Source organism: Schistocerca americana, chromosome 4 (assembly GCF_021461395.2).
Source record: "Schistocerca americana isolate TAMUIC-IGC-003095 chromosome 4, iqSchAmer2.1, whole genome shotgun sequence".
NCBI lineage: Eukaryota > Metazoa > Arthropoda > Insecta > Orthoptera > Acrididae > Schistocerca > Schistocerca americana.
Window position 1 is genome coordinate 621,103,550 of NC_060122.1, and position 21,022 is coordinate 621,124,571.

General features: G+C 37.9%; 1 protein-coding gene across 1 annotated transcript in view; it reads left to right on the top strand.

The window, feature by feature from the left end:
- LOC124612341 (quinone oxidoreductase-like) overlaps nt 1-21,022 on the top strand; it is an 81,608-nt gene that overhangs the window by 40,657 nt on the left and 19,929 nt on the right. The window lies entirely within an intron of this gene.

The window sequence follows — 21,022 nt, forward strand, 5'->3', positions numbered from 1 at the left end:
TTTGTGTCATAATTACAGCCTTCTTTTTCGTCTAGTGACCCTGGATTCTCATCTAATTCCAACACTGACAGAGAGTTTATTTCTAAAAGCTCATTAGATTTCATTGCCAAATCCTCAGTAGTAATTGACTGTTCCACAAAATTACTCCAGCCAGCCTCTTCTTTTCAGTTTCATTCTTTGAGTTTGGTGGGTTTCTCTCTTTTTCTGTGTTCAAATAGTTAATATAATGGGTGCTGAAAAAGTTTCCATTTGAGGATGTTGCTGGAGCATATATACAACATAATGTGACTCTAATGTGGGTATATAAGCGCTGACATGTAGGTAAGGGATTCGTATGTCATTCATGTCTTTCCGGCGTGAGTGTGGTAAAAGGGGAAATGTGAACTATGGTGACATTATTACCACATGTGCTTAGAAAGGACCAATGTGCTGTTATTCTTTTGTTGGCTGCTGAAGGACAAAACCTGGTAGACTTCCATCAGACAGTGGAGAACATGTATGGGTCTGTTGAAAACCACAGTTTTGGAAAGGAGTGGCAAGTTCCATGCTACTTGCAATTTGCAATGCCAGCCTCATTGATTACACCAACTGAAGAGTAAGATACTCAAACACTCGCCCTATAGTCCATGCAATTATCACCCCCCCTTTCTCTTAAAAAAGCTCTTGAGGTGTCGAGGATCCCTGTTGGACAAAGATGTGCAGCAGGCAGTTATGGATTTCTTCACACAGCAGTACACGGTGTTTTAACAAATGTGTTTCTTCAACTTGGTGCATTGGTGGGATGATTGCCTCAATGCTCATGGTGAGTGTGCCTGATTGATATGCTGATTCTGGACTGTATGGCTTACAAATGCAAGTTTCTTCATCGCGCCTTTCATTACAGTCAAGAGAGAGGGTTTCATCCACTTTTTGTATTGATAAAACACTATCCTTTTTCATATTACTCTGGGACAGATCATCATTCATGTCATACTCATGACCACTTTTCTCCTGTAGTGGTGTTAAATTTCCATCTTCTTGTTCATCCATTTTCTGTCCTACTTGTTCCCTATGTATCCATTGGTATGCTCCCTGCCCTAACTGCTTGGTTATAACTTCAAATCACTTTTATCTTTCTTTCTCCTGTTCCTACATCTCTAAAGCTCGCATTCTGTCTTTACCCTGTAATGGATCTGGGAGATGTTATTTTTTTTACCGTATTTGTCGATACCGAATTGTAAATGTTTTCTTATATTTTTGTCAGAATTTATTATAATTTGTCTTATTATATGTTAATTTACTTCTGTTTTTGAGAGTAAAAGCATATTGATTACTATTAGAAAATGTATCGAAGAATAGCAAAGAGACTGATTACAAGTGGAAACTGGTGAATTGTGTAAAATATCTTTGACGCTGGAGTCGTCTTTGACTATAGTCAGTCGGCACTCGGCAGCTAACTCTTGGTGTGTGTTGACGGAAGAACAATGTGAAGGTCGCAGTCATAAATAATTTTGAATTATGTTACTATTATTTTTGTATTAACTAAAAAGAAGAAACTACATTTGAAGAAACTGTATTTGAAACACCAAAATGAGAGAAACACGTTGAACCACGTCTTTTCTGCAGCCGACAACGATGCATTGTGGAATCATACTTAGACAACTGAAGCCAAGACTAATATCGCCTTGCAAACGTCTAACAGAAAAGGTACTGTCACGAAATATGGCAAATTTAAGTAAATAAAAAATAGTGATCATATTTTCAACTTGTGTCTTAGCCGGGATGCCATATTTCAACCCGCTTCTCATCTCTGTTGCTTTCCTTTTTGGCCTACATCTGTGTCCTCCTAGCTCCTTTCTCTTTACAAAATTGTTAAGGCTTTCATGGCCACTTGTTGACAAATTGCCTGTTGGGTTCTGTCTCGGTTTCTTTGGCCGACATTCGTCTGATGATTTCTCTGATGTTTCACCAGCACGAGTGGCTGGCACTGTCTGAGTTTCACCCTCCATTGCTGGTGGTGGACTGGAGACAAGCTTGTGGCCGCAGACTATATGTACTTGGTACGCCAACATCCTTTCCTCTTGCTACCAGCAACAGTTATTCGCTGCAGCACGGGAAGCCAAGATCCATTTACCTTGAGGCTTTTTTCTTTCTTGTACTAGCTATTCTCATGTTTGCATATTTCTACAGCTTCTCAGAACAAATGGGTGTGATAGCTCTTCTCTACAGCCAGAACATCTGGCTCGGTGAATTTTACGTGGTTGGTCTCACACAGTGCATACTCTGCCATGGCCAATTTCTCCACCTGCCCCAATCTGCAATGATGCGTATGTTCTGTGATCCTGGTGTTGATTGATTGTCCAGTCATTCCAACATAAACTTTTCCACATGCGCATGTTATGAGGTATATTCCCCACATTGCAAGTGGGTCCCTTTTATCCTTTGTCGACCTGAGACACTCTTTGATCTTCTATGTCAGTTTGTAAATAGTCTTTATGCCATGTTTGTGCAACATGTGGCTGAGTCTGTCCATCACTCTGGGAACGTATGGCAGAAAGGTCGTACCCAACATTTCCTTTTCTGATGTGTCCATTTCCTTTTCTGATGTGTCACTTCACTGAGTGTTTGATTCTGTTATACTTCTAATATAACTTGTGGGGTACCCATTGCTCCTCAGAACACTTTCCAGCCATTGCATTTAGCATCTGAGGTGCCACAGCAAGATGAATACGTGAGCCACAGCACCTCAGAGAAACAGCTAAAGAGAAACAGGTGACATCTTCACTAAATGAGTAACCACGTGCAGTGATTGCTCGAAACAGTGCATCACTAAGCCGTAGGATGTATCTTGCCGACCCTTCTCCATTGTGTAGCCAAGGGTCAATGCCTCTAGCTGGTGAAGAAGAAATTCTGCATGGTGTTTCCAATTTTGGCAGGCTCACCAAGTGAAACTTTCCTTCTCATCAAGTGAAATTCCACTTTTGGCTGTGGACAGAATCTATATACTTTTAGAGCCACATGATACGTGAGACAAATCACACTTCATATGGCTCCTCAGACTTGCTCCAGAATGTTTGTTGGCAGGTCCACATTATTTCTATACACTGTTACACATATACTATCCTGCTGTTTGACCCATAAAACAAGGTTAAAATAGTCAGTAATCTGTTCTCTAGCAGTTCAACTACTTTCAAAAGACTCTCAGCTCTGACCATTGAGTTTGAGAATGACTACCACAAACAGTCACTACATCATCTTTAACTGGTTTATAATATCTCCTCCATAAATGAAATAAGAGAACAATCTGTAAAGTCAGTAAGACTAAGGACATGCACAGAAAGGCCAAATGGAATTTATTTTCTTCTAAAACAGTTTGCCAATTCTGTTGTTCCCAACACTACTTCCAGCTAGGTGATGTATCCACATTCTGACATGAAACCTCTGTTCACTGAGCAACTGCTTGTTCATTAAGTTGCACCATTTCTAACAGACACTGGAAAACAACTGAGCCCTTCACACCCATGCCCAGAAAATGTACTTGACAACTCTTTCAGTTTTTCATAGTAGAAGAACAACTTTATTAATCAGTGAGGATTACTTCTCCTGGCATCATATGCACAACACTTTAAAACCTCAGCTCCAACCCACAAGGCCCATGACTCCTGACCTACCATTGTGAGGGAGGGATACTGGCCAACTCTTTGATTTTGAGAGCTATCAAAACTGCTCCACAGATTATTTTAACCTTCAGACCTCTTGGACAATCAGCCTTCAGAGCAGAATGTAGGTACTGAAAGATGGGGAAATATCAGACATGTGTAAATTCGGATGGGAACAGTATGTTTCTCATCTTCTGTTGTTATCACTGAATGTAAACTTTTGTTTCATGCACGCATTTTGCTGCTTGCAACTTAAGTAATGTCAAGCAGATATGAACATACATTATTGCACTTTGAAGTTGAGACGTAAGTGTTTCATAGTTTTCAGTCGAGAGTAAATTATTGTTAGTTATCTGTATGCAAATACTTTCATCGTTACACTAGAAGAGAAAAAAATGTTACACTTAATTTCCTTATAATTTACTTATTTAAATGCTAACAAGAAAATGTGCATGTAGTTTGTCCACATATCTCAGTCACACTAATGTCTAGTAAAATATTGATGGATATCTACATACGTTGGGGGGATATTGGACATTGGCACAGATGTATAGAAGGAGAATTGGTACTCTTCCAAGGTGCAGTTATGTCAAAAATTTTGAAAAGATGTCTGCCGCTATAAGATCAGGAAAACTATTGTACGGAAGGACATCAAGCAGGTTTAAATTTAACAAACTACATTGAATGTTAGGGAATAGACATGATTGCAAGTAAACAGCTATATAGGCAGTTTGTCAGCATCCTTACAGAAGTGGGTGGAAAAGCAGTGGAAATCAGATTTCTGCTTCCACATCAAGGCAGCAAATCTGTGTTTATTTTTCCTGGGATTCCAGATGATGAGCACAGTAGACAAACTCCAAATGTCAGAGTGTTGCCAACTCATAGAGCAGAAAAGGGGGAGTTTTTATACTCTGGGAACATATTATGGATTTATGATTTGCCCTATGGCATGATTGTCATTATTAATCAAATATCTTCTAAATATGTGTGTCAAAGTTTTTATAAACATGTTTCAAATGTTATCTGAAAACATATAAATTATTTTGCAACCATGTGTAAAATATTTTCTAAATGTGGAACAATAATTTCTTATCATGTTTAGTCTTTAAACAGATAGTTTGTATCAAAAATTATGCCATACAGGGAAATACGGAACATCTGATGCAAATTCAGTGAGCATCTGAAATTACCTCATCATATGGAGTAACATCTGACAATTTTGCGTGTTAGGATTTGGTTACTTAAATAACATTTTTGGTTCATGTTCTTTGATCATATGAGCAGCATTCAATAAGTAGTGCATTACATTTTTTTCTTGGCCAATTTCAGTTGAAAAAATGCAGAATTTGTTGGGGGCATAATGGAATATTCCCGCTTCAGCACCTATAGTTTTGTGAAGTTCCAGCAGGTGGCGGCAATATATATAGCTTCCAAAATACTGTCTGTGATGGAGGTGTCACTGCCACTAAGTTTCTTTTGGCAGAAAACCAGAGCATCACAGGAATTCATAGGTGCTTGCAGAGTGTCTCTGGAGACATGCCAGTGAAGAAAAGCATGGTGGCTGACATTTGTGATAGCAACTAAGGTGGGCAATCTGCACCTGAACTGATTCAAAGAGCGAGATTCTTTGAAGGAATGAGTGATTGGTGACTCAGAAAAAAGGAGCAGTAGCTCGTCTGATCTGAAATTTCTCTCCGCTGACATTACTGGTCAGAACAAAGATTTTGTGGCAGGCTGCTGCAACAGCACACCATGTCACGTGATGAAGGAAGCATTTCCCAAGCAGAAAAAACAGCATTTCACACCATGTGCACCTACAGATTTGCATATCTTACTAATGTGTACAACTTTTCTCAACCATGAAAAGAATACAAAATGTGAAAAGATAAGTTCCTCAGAATGCTGCATTGATGCAGAAAACGATTTCTGCCTTATATTTCCCCTCTCAATTTGAAAACAAAATCTCAAACTTCCTTTGAGTGGATTGGTACTTCTTATCCTTTGATGTAACACTGTGTTGGGAATATGTTGCCCAGTGTGAGTCACACAAGCTGCAGTCTATAGACAACACTTTCACAAAACAGATCACAAAATGACTCACAAGTCACTCCCTTTACCATACCTCATTGTTCTCCCCATCTCACATGGAGCAGATTGGAAAATGACTCAGGAGTCACTCTGCTCTCTGGGCTCTTGGCTCATCGCTTTTGTGACTCAGCGCCTCTCCATCCAACTTACATTTTACTGGATAATAATGGTACTATATTATGCAATTATTTCTATGTATATGATAGTGCATGTAATGCTGTTTTTATTTATTTATTTAACATGATCTGATTGATGCCTTCAGGACCTGTCATACATCTGATGAGGATTTTATATATAATCACAAACCTTATTACATCACAGTTGCTTGAAAAATTGTTAACTCTTTCCATATAATATGTCTTCTACTTCTTTGTGCATGTATTAGGCATTTGCCTGTTGTGCCCTCTTGGTTGAAATTATTTATCTTTACACCTTATCCTCAGTCTTCCTAAAGCTCTTCTGCTCACTGGGTAACACTTCATCTGTAATTTTGGTATTGTTTTGTCTTCCATTCTTCCCTGTATTCCTTAATCTGCTTATTTAAGCTTTTCACTCTCAATTCTTCTCTGATTTCAACATTTGTCCTCATGTCAGATAGCGTGTATTCAGCTACTGTTCTTAGGAATTGCATTTGCAATGCTTGTAACTTTTGTTCATTTGTTTTGGTTACAGTCCACAACTCGCTTTCACAGGTTATTGTTTTGTAGAACTAAGGTAGTGTTACCTTTCTTACTTTAGTTCTAATGTAATTAAATCTTTCTGCTTTCCTTTGTATGTCAGTTTCTGTCATGAATGAAATAGCATTTCCTAAGAAGTTGAATGAATTTAGTCTTTCCATTTTCTGACCACTGGCACCTGAAAGCCATAAATTTTGTTTTCTTTGAAGATAATAACAGATTATATAACTTATCTGCTGTGGATAAAATATGAGCAGCTATTTGGAGTGTGTTCTTGCTATCAGAAATGACAATTTGATCAGCGAAGACTAGTATCATAGAATAATACCTTTTGTTGAAGTCATAAATGATGACTTAAATTAATTACACTTATCTTATAATTATTATATTGTATTTAGTTCTCACTAAAAGTTCACAACAAGAATCAGTCTTATTTTTAAAATTTTCCCACTTGATAAACATTATTAAGGATTTTGTTGTAATACTTTTAATTTTTACAGCAAACTAAAAAACCCCTTAAATCTCAAAACTACTAGGGATGTAACATAAAATTATTGCTCCTCCTCCTATGTTCTTTCAAAATATGATCAAATCAAATAAAAATACAGTTACGATGACCTGAATTAAATTGCAATGTGCCTTCCTATTATTTATTTTTGAGTGTGAATGACGAATGGTGAGTCATGAAAAGGGCTAGTTCATTCCAGTGAGTGAGTGTTTATTGATTTATTCATCCGTGAACAAATTTCTTTGTATGGATGTCGTCATTATACATACATATGTACATTATTTTGTCACATAAGATAATGAAATACAAGCTATATATGATAAATTCATAATATATATATGTATCTTACACACACAATTTGTCGTTGAATGACATAATGCAGAAAAACCTGCTTCAATCAAAAGAAATAGATCACAAGACTCCTCTAACACTTGTATGGGTAAATTACAATCTTGAATGTCCACTTTATAATTGATTAACCTGATTATTTATTTATGTCAATTTTATGTTACATGAATTCTCTAATTGAGTGAAAACTATTTTTAATAAATATTCTTAAGGAATGCTTTAAATTTACAGAGTTCCTTTATGTTTTTGATTTCTTTTGGCAATTTATTGTATATCTTGACACCTTGGTAAAAAATAATGGTTTGGGTTTTAGTTTTATTCATTCTGTCCAGATACAAGCAATTACTGTTTCTGGTTTGGTGATCATGTATGCAGCTGTTTGCTAAATATTGCTCAATATTTTTGTGAATAAAAACTGTAGTTTGCAAGATATATTCACTTGGGATTGTCAGAATACCCCATTTTTAAATAGCTCAGTGCAGTGTGCTCTTTTGTGACTCTTGCTCATTATTCTGATAGCTTGTTTTTGCAGTCTGAACACACATTTCACATTTTGGGCATTTGCACCCCAGAATGTTATGGCGTAACTTATTATAGAATGTATGTGTGCAAAGTATGTCATTCTCTGGCATGAACTGTTGCACACAGTGACTAATATTCGTAAGGCATAGCATGCTGTGCTAATTTTTTTCCCAAGCATCCTAATATGTTCATCCCACTTCAATTGTTGATCAACATACATACCTAAAAATTTTGTGCTGGCTACACACCCTATGGTTTCATTTTGAACTTTTAAGTTTTGTCGTATTCGGTTTTTTCTTTATATAGAAGTTTATGTTATTAGTCTTTTTCGTATTAAGGGTTACTTTGTTGTTATTTGACCAGTTGTGAACTGCCATAAGTGCCTTTTTAGCTTTTACATTTAACCTTTCTGGTGTCCTGTCTGTAATTATTATATTGCTGTCATCAGCAAATAACACTGTTTCACTGTGCATTACCCACTGTGGGAAGTCATTAATATAAATAAGAAATAGTTCTGGGCGTAACCCACTCCCTTGAGGTACTCCAATGTTCAAATATTCTTCATCTGAAAGATGTTTCACTAAATAATTTGAGCTACTTGAAATTTGAGATATCTCCACCCTCTGCACTCTGTCCGCAAGGTAAGATCTAAACCATTTATTTACAACCCCCCTGATTCCTAGTGCTTCAAGTTTACCTAGTAGTATTTCATGGTCAACTGTATCAAGCGCTTTACTGAGATCTAGGAAAATGCCTGTTACTTGTTCTCCTTTATCTAGGGCTTCTAGAACTACTCTTGTAAATTTTTATATAGCTGCTTCTGTTCCCATTCCAGTTCTGAAACCAAACTGTTCTTTGCATAGGAGTTGGTATTTATTTAAGTAGTCCATAAGTCTATTTTTCATAATAGTTTCCATTATTTTTGAAAAAGAAGACAGCACTGAAACTGGTCTGTAATTCTCTATATTTTCTGTATCACCTTTTTTGTGTACGGGAAGAATTTTTTCGTGCTTTAGATAATTAGGGAAGCAACCTGATGAGAATGACTCTTTTAAAATGTCTGCTAAGGGTTCCTTTATGCTGCTAATGCAGTCTTTTAGTATACATATTGGAACTTCATCTAAACCTGTGGATGATCTACTCTTGAATTTATGTACGATGCTACTGATTTCTTCTCCATTGGTGAGTAGCAGTAGCATTGTGTGAGATACACTGTTCTTTGCCATTGTGTGTTGTGTTTTAGGAAGCTTTTCTTGCAGTTTTGTCCCTATGTTACTAAAGTAGTTGTTTATAAAGTTTGCTGGGTCCTTAGGGTTATCTATTAAACTACCTTTATTTCTAATTTTTATGTTCATCTGCTTTGATTTTGAGTTACCAGTTTCTTGTTTTACTATATTCCAAATTGCTCTGCTTTTATTGTTTGAGTTCTGTATGGTCTTTTCATTTTGGATTCTCTTTGTTTCCTACAAGAGTTTTATGCATCCTCTTGTGCCTGAGAAAAAACTGTAAGAAGGCTGGGTCACTCTTATCATTTTTGATAGGATATTTGAGTGTTTCAGAGGATTTTCTGATACCTTTTGTTACCCAAGTCTTCCTACTAGATCCCCCAACATAATGTACTACTTAGGAAATGTTTCCTCAAATTTTAACTTGAATATATTCATGAATTTGTTGAATTTTTCATTTACATGTGTTCCTGAATATACTTCTGACCATGTCTGGCCAGTCATCTGTGTTGCAAATTACACCTTTTTGATTTAGAAAAAAAAAAACCTTCTGTAGCTGAGCACTTTTGCTTGTAACTTTGTAGATATTTTAAGTTTTGCACTTTGACCAAAGTGTAGTTCTGATTTGATTAGTGACAAGAATGGTTTCACTCATCTGTAATAGCAACCACCACTAACCGATGAGCATGATCAAAAACTGTCATTTAGAAACAGGTCTGTTGCTATGGTATAGTTAATTACAAGGAATACTGCAGAATACTGAAGAAAGTAAGCTGGTATCTAACAACACACCATCAGGACTACAAAGACTCACATTGTGACAGAAAAAAGGAATCTAGTGAAGGAGAAGACTGTTAGAACCAGAGAAGGGGAGGACCAGAAAGCTTCAAGAATGAATGATACATCAATAACAGATGTGAATATGTGACAAGCGTGATCCCGTACAAATAAGCTCAGTAGAGAATGTGACACTCAGTTTCCCAGAAAAAGAAAAATAACCATTAAATCTTCTAAATTAAAATGTAAAAAAAAATGCTAGGGGTTATTAAAGAATATTATGTTAATTTAGTAGTATTTTAAAATAATGGCGTAACCAGTTATTTATTTCTGGTATGCTTCCCAACTGGTTGACATGTTGAGTGTATCTACAAGAAAGAGGATAAAAAAGTGCTATCAAACTTCCATCCAAAAACTTTGGCCAGCATTCTCTAAAAATGTTATGTATAACTGCATACTTAGCCACCTGACTACCAGAAATGTATTATCAAACTCCCACTTTGGATTTTTGGAGGTTTCCACTATTGCAAAAGCTATTCAGTGTGAGTATACATAATTCATTAGTTAAATAGTTACGGACTACTGAAGTTATTTTTCTTTTTCTGGCAAACTGAGTGTCACATTCTTTACTGAGCTTATTTGTATGGGATCACACTTGTCACATATTCACATCTGTTATTGATGAATCATTCACTCTTGAAGCTTTCTGGTCCTCCCCTTCTCTGGTTCTAACAGTCTTCTCCTTCACTAGATTCCCTTTTTTCTGTCATAATGTGAGTCTTTGTAGTCTGCGTGAAGAGTTTGACAGGGCACTGAAGGACCTGAGTCGAAACAAGGCCCCCGGAGTAGACAATATTCCATTAGAACTACTGACAGCCTTGGGAGAGCCAGTCCTGACAAAACTCTACCATCTGGTGAACAAGATTTATGAGACAGGCGAAATACCCTCAGACTTCAAGAAGAATGTAATCATTCCAATCCCAAAGAAAGCAGGTGTTGACAGATGTGAAAATTACCGAACTATCAGTTTAATAAGTCACAGCTGCAAAACACTAACGTGAATTCTTTACAGATGAATGGAAAAACTGATAGAAGCCGACCTCGGGGAAGATCTGTTTGGATTCCGTAGAAATGTTGGAACACGTGAGGCAATACTGACCCTACGACTTATCTTAGAAGAAAGATTAAGGAAAGGCAAACCTACTTTTCTAGCATTTCTAGACTTAGAGAAAGCTTTTGACAATGTTGTATGAAATACTCTCTTTCAAATTCTGAAGGTGACAGGGGTAAAATACAGGGAGCGAAAGGCTATTTACAATTTGAACAGAAACCAGATGGCAGTTATAAGAGTCGAGGGGCATGAAAGGGAAGCAGTGGTTGGGAAGGGAGTGAGACAGGGTTGTTGCCTCTCGCCAATGTTATTCAATCTGTAAATTGTGCAAGCAATAAAGGAAACAAAAGGAAAATTCGGAGTAGGTATTAAAATCCATGGAGAAGAAACAAAACCTTTGAGGTTCTCTGATGACATTGTAATTCTGTCAGAGGCAGCAAAGGACTTGGAAGAGCAGTTGAATGGAATGGACACTGTCTTGAAAGGAGTGTATAAGATGAACATCAACAAAAGCAAAACGAGGATAATGGAATGTTGTCAAATTAAGTTGGGTGATGCTGAGGGAATTAGATTAGGAAATGAGGCGTTTAAAGTAGTAAAGGAGTTTTGCTATTTGGGGAGCAAAATAACTGATGATGGTCGAAGTAGAGAGGATATAAAATGTAGACTGGCAATGGCAAGGAAAGCGTTTCTGAAGAAGAAAAACTTGTTAACATCGAGTATAGATTTAAATGTCAGGAAGTCGTTTCTGGAAGTATTTGTATGGAGTGTAGCCATGTATGGAAGTGAAACGTGGACGATAAATAGTTTAGACAAAAAGAGAATAGAAGCTTTCGAAATGTGGTGCTACAGAAGAATGCTGAGGATTAGATGGGTAGATCACGTAACTAATGAGGAGGTATTGAATAGAATTGGGAAGAAGAGGAGCTTGTGGCACAACTTGACTAGAAGAAGGGATTGGTTGGTAGGACATGTTCTGAGACATTGAGGGATCACCAATTTAGTATTGGAGGGCAGTGTGGAGGGTAAAAATCATAGAGGGAGACCAAGTGATGAATACACTAAGCAGATTCAGAAGGATGTAGGCTGCAGTAGGTACTGGGAGATGAAGAAGCTTGCACAGGATAGAGTAGCATGGAGAGCTGCATCAAACCAGTCTCAGGACTGAAGACCACAACAACAACAACAACTGATATTATGTGTGACTTGCCAGTGACAAGCACAGTACCATTTTAAATAAATTAGAATATTGTAATATTGCTGGAAAAGCTGCTGAATACATAAAGTCATGTCTTTTTAACAGGACACAAATAATGTCCTACCATTTTGAAAAGCCAATAAAATGTCAAGTGTTGGCATAATGTCTAAATTCCAAGTAAACAGCATCGTTTGCCTATGCATCAAAGTTCTTGAAGTAATTCTAATGCCTTGAGATTCTAAAGTTCTGCACATAACAATAAGTAGAGTTTCTAAAATTCACTAAGTGTCAGGAGCACTATCCATGAATTCTACTGATCCCCATGAATGCACAGCTGTAGCAGCCCAGTTTTACTTACAAGCTAGTTGTCTCTCCTCTCCTGACCACTGATAGTTAAGGTTTAAATATTACAATAATAACAGTATAATTATACAGATAAACATGAAACGTATCAGTTTCCTATAATATTTCACGCTCTTTGCAAAAATATTCTCAGTTTTATTATCATACATACCAATCCAAAATTGCAATCAATTTCATTAATTGCCATTTTAGATAAAATCTGATTTTGGTATAGTAAGCATCTTAGAGCTAACATTTGGATAATACAGTGCTACAGGACATATATTGGTTACCATATGCTACTAATTCATTATGTGTATATGTTGTTTCTGTCAAGACAGAGCTTCATCAATGTATTGCATTATCATAATTATTACTGTCACAGCCCAACTATATCATCAATAAATACAAGAAGTCAATACAGCGTGTTAAAAAAATAAATAAAAAAGTTCCACTTGAGCAGCCAGAGATAGTAATGCTCATGTGTGTGTGAAGTGTGCTTGCTTGTGTGAATGCATGTGTGTTCCTCTTTTATGATGAATGCTTTGGCTAAAAGCTCACTGGGTAAGAGTCTGTTTTCATTGTGCCTGTCTGCAATTCAATGTATCATCTTTACAGTGAGTAGCAATCTATCCTTTCTCTAATTGTTGATATTCTGACCTGGACTTCCCCATTCTCTGTTAACGAATTTGAAAATTTAAGACAAAGTCACTCCAAGTAAGGGTCAGATTTGCCCAAATTACTGAAAAAAACATTGTAGTGTAAACAGTTTCTAAAATATGAGAACACTACATTGTTTTGAACACATATTAGTAGAGATGTAAAAAAAATTATTTCAGTTTATCTAAACTGCCACCAAATCAAAGCTTAATATAATAGAAAAGATAGGAAAGTGTGTCAGTATTACACTAGCTGATGGTATTTTTATACATACTGTGAAAAAATGAAAACTGCTTCTTATTTCTAAAGAATTACTACTGATCCCTGACTACTCATCCTTCATGTCAACCACCATGGATTCTGAAAACATCAATCATGTGAAACCCAACTTGCACTTTTCTCACATGTCGTACTGAAAACTTTGAATCTACATGTACATTTACGTGATTACTCTGCAATTCACAATTAAGCACCTGGGATATGGTTCATCAAAATGATTTCTCTTACTGTATTATGATGATCATTTCTCCCTATGTAGGTGGGAACCAATAATATATTTTCACACTGTGAGGAGAAAGTTGGTGATTGAAATTTCATGAGAATGTACTAGTGCAGCAAAAACACCTTTGTTTTAATATCTGCCACTCCAATTCATGTATCACATCCATGGGACTCCCTCCATTATTTTGTGATGTCACAAAACAAGCTTCCCTTCTTTGAACTGTTTTGATGCCTTTCGTCAATCCTATCTGATGTGGATCTCACAACACACAGCAATACTCCAGAAGAGAGTGGACAGGCATAGTGTAAACAGTCTCTGTAATAGACCTGTAACATTTTCTGAGTATTCTGTCAGTAAATTACAGTGTTTGGTTTGCTTTCCTCACTACATTATCTATGTGATCATTCCAACTTAAGTTATTTGTAACTGCAATCCCTAAGTACTTAGATGAGTTTACAGCCTTTAGGTTTTGAACTCACGACCCTCCATGCAACAGTTTAGTATCATAACCACTACACCACGGAGCTACTCAGCTTCTTCTGTCACATTGCTCCCTCCTTAAGAGAACAGCGTCTCAATGTTACATCCTCCTAGTTCAGGAATGAGTCATCGGTCCTGCATACCCCGACTCCTGATGACTGACTCTCGCCATGGCGGTGATCTTCTTAGAACTTCTTTTGCCCGTATGCTCTTTGTCACCTTTCCGCTTGTTGCCTGTTGCTGGAGCTTCGAATTTACCCTGGGTTGCAGGATCATTATAGGGCTTCATTCAAAGGATGTTGACCATATTTCTGATCTTTCATCATCTTGTGTTGGGGTCGAAATCTTCAGTTTCATAAGTAACATCAGACAACTGTCTTACAATCTTATAAGGTCCAAAGCAGCGCCTGAGGAGCTTCTCAGAGAGACCAATCTTCCAAACAGGAGTGAAGATCTAGACAAGGTCACCAGGCTGGTAGACAACAGGGTGGTGGCTCGCATCATACCTCCATTGATCGTTTTCTTGAGCCTGCAGTGTGTGGAGTTGAGCTAATGGTGAAGCTTCCTTGGCTCTTGTTAACACCTGGCTGATGTAATCATTGTCCATGTCATCAGGATGTAATGGAAACACAGTGTCCATCATCTTAGTCACCTCACACCCATGCACCAGGAAAAATGGCTTGAATCCTGTGGTGTCTTGTATGGTGGGTTGTAGGCAAACTTCATGAAAGGTAGTACCTCATCCCAGTTGCTCTGCTCAACATTGACAAAAATTGATAGCATGGCCAAGGTCTTATTAAGGCATTCAGTAAGCCCGTTAGTTTGTGGATGGTAGGCAGTCATCATGTGATGAGTAATGTTGCACTGAAAGTTTATCTCTGTCACAAGATTTGATTTAAAAACTCCTCGATCCATAATTAATGACCTTGGGGCACCATGTTTTAATACAATGTCTTCCACGATGAATTTGGCTACCTTGGATGATTCGGCTGTTTTCACAGCTTTATCAGTGCAAAGTTTTTCTTGCAAAGTAATCCATTAACTACCTTACATTGTACTTTCCTCTGATTGATTTAAGGCAAGCATAATTTGAGATATCTTGGTGGTTTCTTCCACTTTTGTACACTATGGTAATGTCATACTCTTGAAGACGTAATGTCCACCTGGTGAGTCATCCTGTTGGATCCTTGAGACCTGTCAACCAACAAAGTGAATGATGGTCTGTAATAACTATTAATGGCCTCCCATAGAGATACTGTCAGAATTTGCACATGGCCCAGACCACAGCAAGACATTCTCTTTCTATAGTTGAGTAGTTTCTCTCAGCTTTTGTAAGTGTCCTAGAAGCATAAGCTATAATCTTCTCTTTTCCATCCAAAAGTTGCACCAGAACAGCACCAGTCTCATACCTGCTGACATCTGTGTGTAGTTCTGTCGGTGTTCTCTCATCATGCAGATCAAGTACAGGGTCAGTCGTCAGAGCTTTTTTGCAGCACATTGAAAGAATCTTGTTGAGCACCACCCCAGATAACAACTTTTGGAGTGGCCTGGCTTTGATACAAAAGTCTTTGATAAAACAACAGTAATAAAAACGTAATCTGAGGAATCTTCTCACATCTCTAATACTTTTAGGAATAGGAAATTCTGTTATAGATCTCACCTTTTCTGGGTCTAGCTGCACACCTTCATTTGACACAAGGTATCCAGTTATTTTGATTTCTTTTGCTCCAAAGAGACACTTTCTTGGATCAAGTTTCAGTCCGCCTTGTTGGAGACACTTGAGAACAGCCCTCAGTCTTTTTATGTGTTCATCAAATGTCTCTGAGAACACAAAAACTCATCTAAATAACAAAGACACATCGTCCATTTCAGTTGCCTTAGAAGATTATCCATCATTCGTTCAAAAGTTTCTGGTGCATTACACAAACCAAACGTCATTACCTTAAACATATACAGGTCCTCAAAGGTGATGAATGCAGTTTTTTCACGATCAGCCTCGTCTACTTCAATTTTCCAGTATCCTGAGCACATGTCCATGGTTGAGAAAAACTTAGCTCCCTTCAGAAAATCTAGTGTATCGTCAGTTCGTGGAAGAGAGTAACGTCCTTTTAAGTTATCTTATTAATCTTCCTGTAATCAACACAAAAGCGCCAACTGCCATCCTTCTTCTCGACGAGGACCACTGGTGATAACCATGGGCTCTGTGAACGCTGAATGATGTCATTCTTCATCATTTTCTCTACCCCATTGCAAATTATTCAACGTTCTGTTGCTGATACATGGTATGCTCTCTGGCTTATCGGTTGATGGTCTCCAGTGCTAATCCAGTGCTTCACCTTCAATTTCTCTAATTTGCTCTTCACCTGTGGATTGAAGCATACAGAGAACTCTTGAAGAACGGCAAGTAGCTTCTTCTGTTGTTCCTTAGTGAGATCTGGTGATAGTCGAGCTAGAAGATCTTGTCTTGTAGTGGTGGCACTAAATTCGCCCACAGATTCGTCATGGGAGGTTTCTATGACGCTCAGCTGTTCTTTAATTAACGGCTCAGCGTTTGCTATGCACATGCGTCTTGGAGGAGATCTGTCGTTCTCGGCGACAGTTGATATCCACAATTCACTGAATCCGTTTTTAAACAAAACGACAGAGGGGTGGGATGACCAAGTTATTCTTCAGTGGTATGCTTCTCTTCCATTCCACTACAATATCCATGGGTTGATGCATGGCATGACATGTGACAGTTACCTTTCTAGTGGTGACTGCAAGAATGGTCATTTCATCCAGCACACACAGTCTCCACACACTGAGATGTGCACCTACCTGTCCACAGTATCTCATCTTGTCTAGCATAATCTTCGAGCAACCACAATCTATAATTGCCTGAGAAGCTTTCAAAAAGTTCCATCCGAGAATGACATCACAACTACACTCTTGTAAGATGATGAATTCTAAGGGCGTTGTATATACCCACATGAATGTTACATCTTCCTGTAGGTTTTACATATTTCCCATTAGCCACCTTCAGCAGAGATGTTTTGTTGTTGACGAATATGGTTTTCTGCAACTGGTGACAGTACTGCTCTGAAATGACTGAATATGATGCTCCAGAGTCCACAAGAGCTTGTGCTGGTTGGCCATCCATGAGGATATCAACGTAGTTTCCTACCATTTTTGTAATGATCAACGGCAGAGGATTTTTCTCTTCGGCGGCCTCACCTCCAAGGAAGATCGCACCCTTTAGTTTTCCAGGTTGCGGCGGCTAGGTGATCAGCTGGAGCTTCTAAACGGCGATGGAGGCCTTGATTGGTGTGTTTGGGAGCGTCCTCTCCAGCGGCTAGCGTGTAGTGATGATGGCCTAAGTCGTCCTGCACTCAAATCTTCTCGTTCATCTTCATCGTCCCAGAGTTGGCGCCGGCTAACATCAGTCTGCTGTCTTCTGCCACGGGCATCATCAAATATCCGCTGCCTTTGTTGACAATAGCACACCACATGTCCTGGTCGTCCACAGTGGGAACATACTGGTTGGTTATCCTGGGCCCTCCAGCCATTTGTCTTCCTTGGTGCCCAAACAGGTTCGGGCGTCATTGTAGGAACGTAACTCTGCCTGGGACTTGACTTTTTCACCGTTTTAAAGGGAAATGAAGGATGAGAGATTGGGTTCAATGTCTGTTCTACTTCCTCCCTTATGACCTCTTGAAGCATCTCGGTTTTTTGCTCGCCGTGCAATCCAAGTGCCTTCTGAACTACATCTTTCACTATCTGATGAAGAACACTTGTGCAATCAGTTGCTTCTTCCATCACAGACATCGATGCGATGTTTGGAAGCCATTCAAACTTCTTGCGTGTAATTCTTTTTCAATGCATTGTCTCGATACACTGGCACCATTTTATGAAGTCGTCTGCTGTCAAAACCTCCTTCAGGAGTAGGGCTTGACATATGTCCTCAACAACACCCTTCATAAGATGTGCGACCTTATCTTCCTCCTTCTTTCTAGAATCCACTATTTTACACAGCTCCAAGACGTCTTGAATGTAGGATGCTGTAGTTTCTCCTGGATGCTGTGCCCTGCACTTTAATTTATCTTCAGCCTTGCACTTCTGTCACTGAGTCGCCGAAATACTTGTGCAGTTCTGCCTGGAATGCTTGCCAGCTTGTGAACTTCTCCTCGTTGTTCTCATACCATTGCTTGGCAGTGCCCTCCACGTAGAAAAATACGTTAGCCAAACACACAGTGTCATCCCATTTGTTAAATTTGGCTATATGCTCATATACCTTCAGCTACTTGTTTGAATCTTGGCCTTCGTCATCAGAGAACCCGGAAGTATGTCTCATGTGGTGGCACTCAGTTGCTGTCATTGTAACGTCCTCTTCTTCTTCTGTCTCTGATGGATTGCGATCTGTTGAATATGGCTCGAACTCGGGTTTCTCGCCTCGTAAATGGAGGCTCTGTCGTGGCCTGATGGGAGCCACCGTGTCGTCGATAATGTGCGCTATCACAAGTTCCAATACCCAGCGTCTCCACCAGAATAACGTCATGTAGAAGAAGGTGTAATTAGATGAATGACGAACGCTAACTTCACTTAACGAAGGTTTATTCAGCACTTGCACATACAAGAGCATGGAGTGAACTGCCTCGGGCCAGAACACATACAGTATATACACAGCTACAGAACATTCCAGTATGATGATTCTTGACATTTGTGGATCTTCTAGAATGTACTTGAACCGAATATAGAAATTAAAATTGTACAGTCCAGATGAGTTTTGAACTCATGACCCTCCATGAAACAGTTAGTATCATAACCACTACACCACGGAGCTACTCAGCTTCTTCTGTGACAATATTATCACCAACACCTGTGAAAAAAGTGTTAAATTTGTTGCCTACTTCTAATGGGTTTGTTACTTTTTAATTTTTTGTGGTAATATTATATTTTTGCAAGGTTGTCTGTGTTCTCCAGATTATAGGCTTTGATTTATTAGCTGAATTATAAACATATTCATGATCATGCATTATTTTTGCTGCTTTTATTACTTTTCTTAATATTTTGTAGTATTTTTTATAGTAGTGCATACTTCAGGTGAAGAATTTTTTGAGTTACATATTTCATGAAGTAGTCTTTTCTTCTGTCCTGAAACTCTTATTCTCCTTGTGCTCCATCTGTTTGTTCGAAAGTTCCCCTTTATGGTTACAGTTTTAAGTGGGAATGGTGTTGAAGTTTTCATTTATATCATTTTGTACTCTTCTGGCCATTTTTCTTTCTGTAATAAGCTGTGGAAGTAGTTTACATTATCCTGATTATAACTTCTACATGAGGTTCTTAAAGACTTGTTAATAATACTGCCTTTTCCTTTTATGCTTAATATTTGAACAAGATAGTCACTAAAATCTGCACTGAAAATTTTTAGTGAAGTGTTATGTAAACTCTTCTTGACTAGAAATTTATCTAGAGCTGTTTGGCAAGTTTCTGTTACTCATGTAGCAGAATTTACTTCTGCCTTTAAAGTATAGGGTGTTACAAGCTTCAAAAGGGTCTCTCCATTTCCACTATTTGTGAGGAAATCAATACTGAAGTCACCACAGATCATCAACTCACAATCCATTTTATTTACTTGATTTAGCAATGACTCCATTTTGTTTAAGGAAAGTTCAAAATTTCCAGATGGTGATGGGTAAACTGTAGCGATAATCACACTGAACTGAATAATTTTTATAGCTGCAATTTCATAATCCTTTTCGACATTTGTTCTAGATAAGTCAGGTAGGGTAATTAAATCTACATTTTACTTGGTGTAAACTGCCACCCCACTGTGCTTACTGTTTTTCCTGCAGTAGTAAGAAGCCAAAATGAATTTATTTTCATATTATGGATTAATTCTGGGTTAAGCCAGTTCTCAGAGATGCATAACACTGAGATATCTTTAAGTTCACCTGTTAACAGTACATTAATTTCATCTATCTTATTACGCAGGGATTGCACATTATGGTGACAAATTTTTAGATCAGGCGTATTAACAATTTGATAATTGGGAGTTATATTTATAGCATCACTTACCTTTAGTTTAAATTTGGATCATCAGTAGTTGATTCGAATTCTGGAATATTTACTTCATCTCCTTTTGTGAAGGAATTTTGGAAAACCTTTTGTAGCAACTCTGCTTTAGTGGCACTGTGTGTTATCAAGCAGTGAAGGTATTGATTGCATTTTCCTGCAGGTGTACTTTACATATGACCAGAATCTCTTTGGGTTTTCTGCCAGATTTAGAGACAGAATTCCATTGTGGAAACTGTTAAAAGCATCTCACATTGAAGTTCACACTAAAGTTTGAGCTTTTGTAAAATGTCGCCAATCTTTGGGATTATGCGTTGTTTTAAATTTGGCTTTTTTTATTGCTTCTGCAACAGTGTTCTGACCTGTTTAGTGTGCCGTGGGGGATCAGCACTATCTCTTATTAATTTATTAGGTATATGTCTCTTGGTTACCATCAATACTATTTCTTTTAATTTAAACCACATCTGGCTTGTGCTTACACAGTAAGATTGGAAGGAGTGGAGACTGTTTCTTAGGAAGATGTCAAAGCAAATTTTTATCTGCTTTCTTAAACAGACGTATTTTGTGTTTATTTTTGGTAGGTTTGAAAGTCATGGTATTCAGTCTATGTACAACAAACTTTTGGTTCTTGATTTCCTAAAAGCATTTGACACATTTCCATACCTATGTTTATTATCAAAAGATTGACCATATGGGGTATTAAGTGAAATTTGTGACTGAATTGAGGACTTTTTGCTAGGGAGGACACAGCATATTATCTTGGATGGAGAGTCACCGTCAGATATAGAAGTAACTTCAAGTGCGCATTCGGCATGTGTGTTGGGACCCTTGCTGTTCATGTTGTATATTAATGGCCTTGTTGACAGTAGTAATAGTAACCTCAGACTTTTTGTG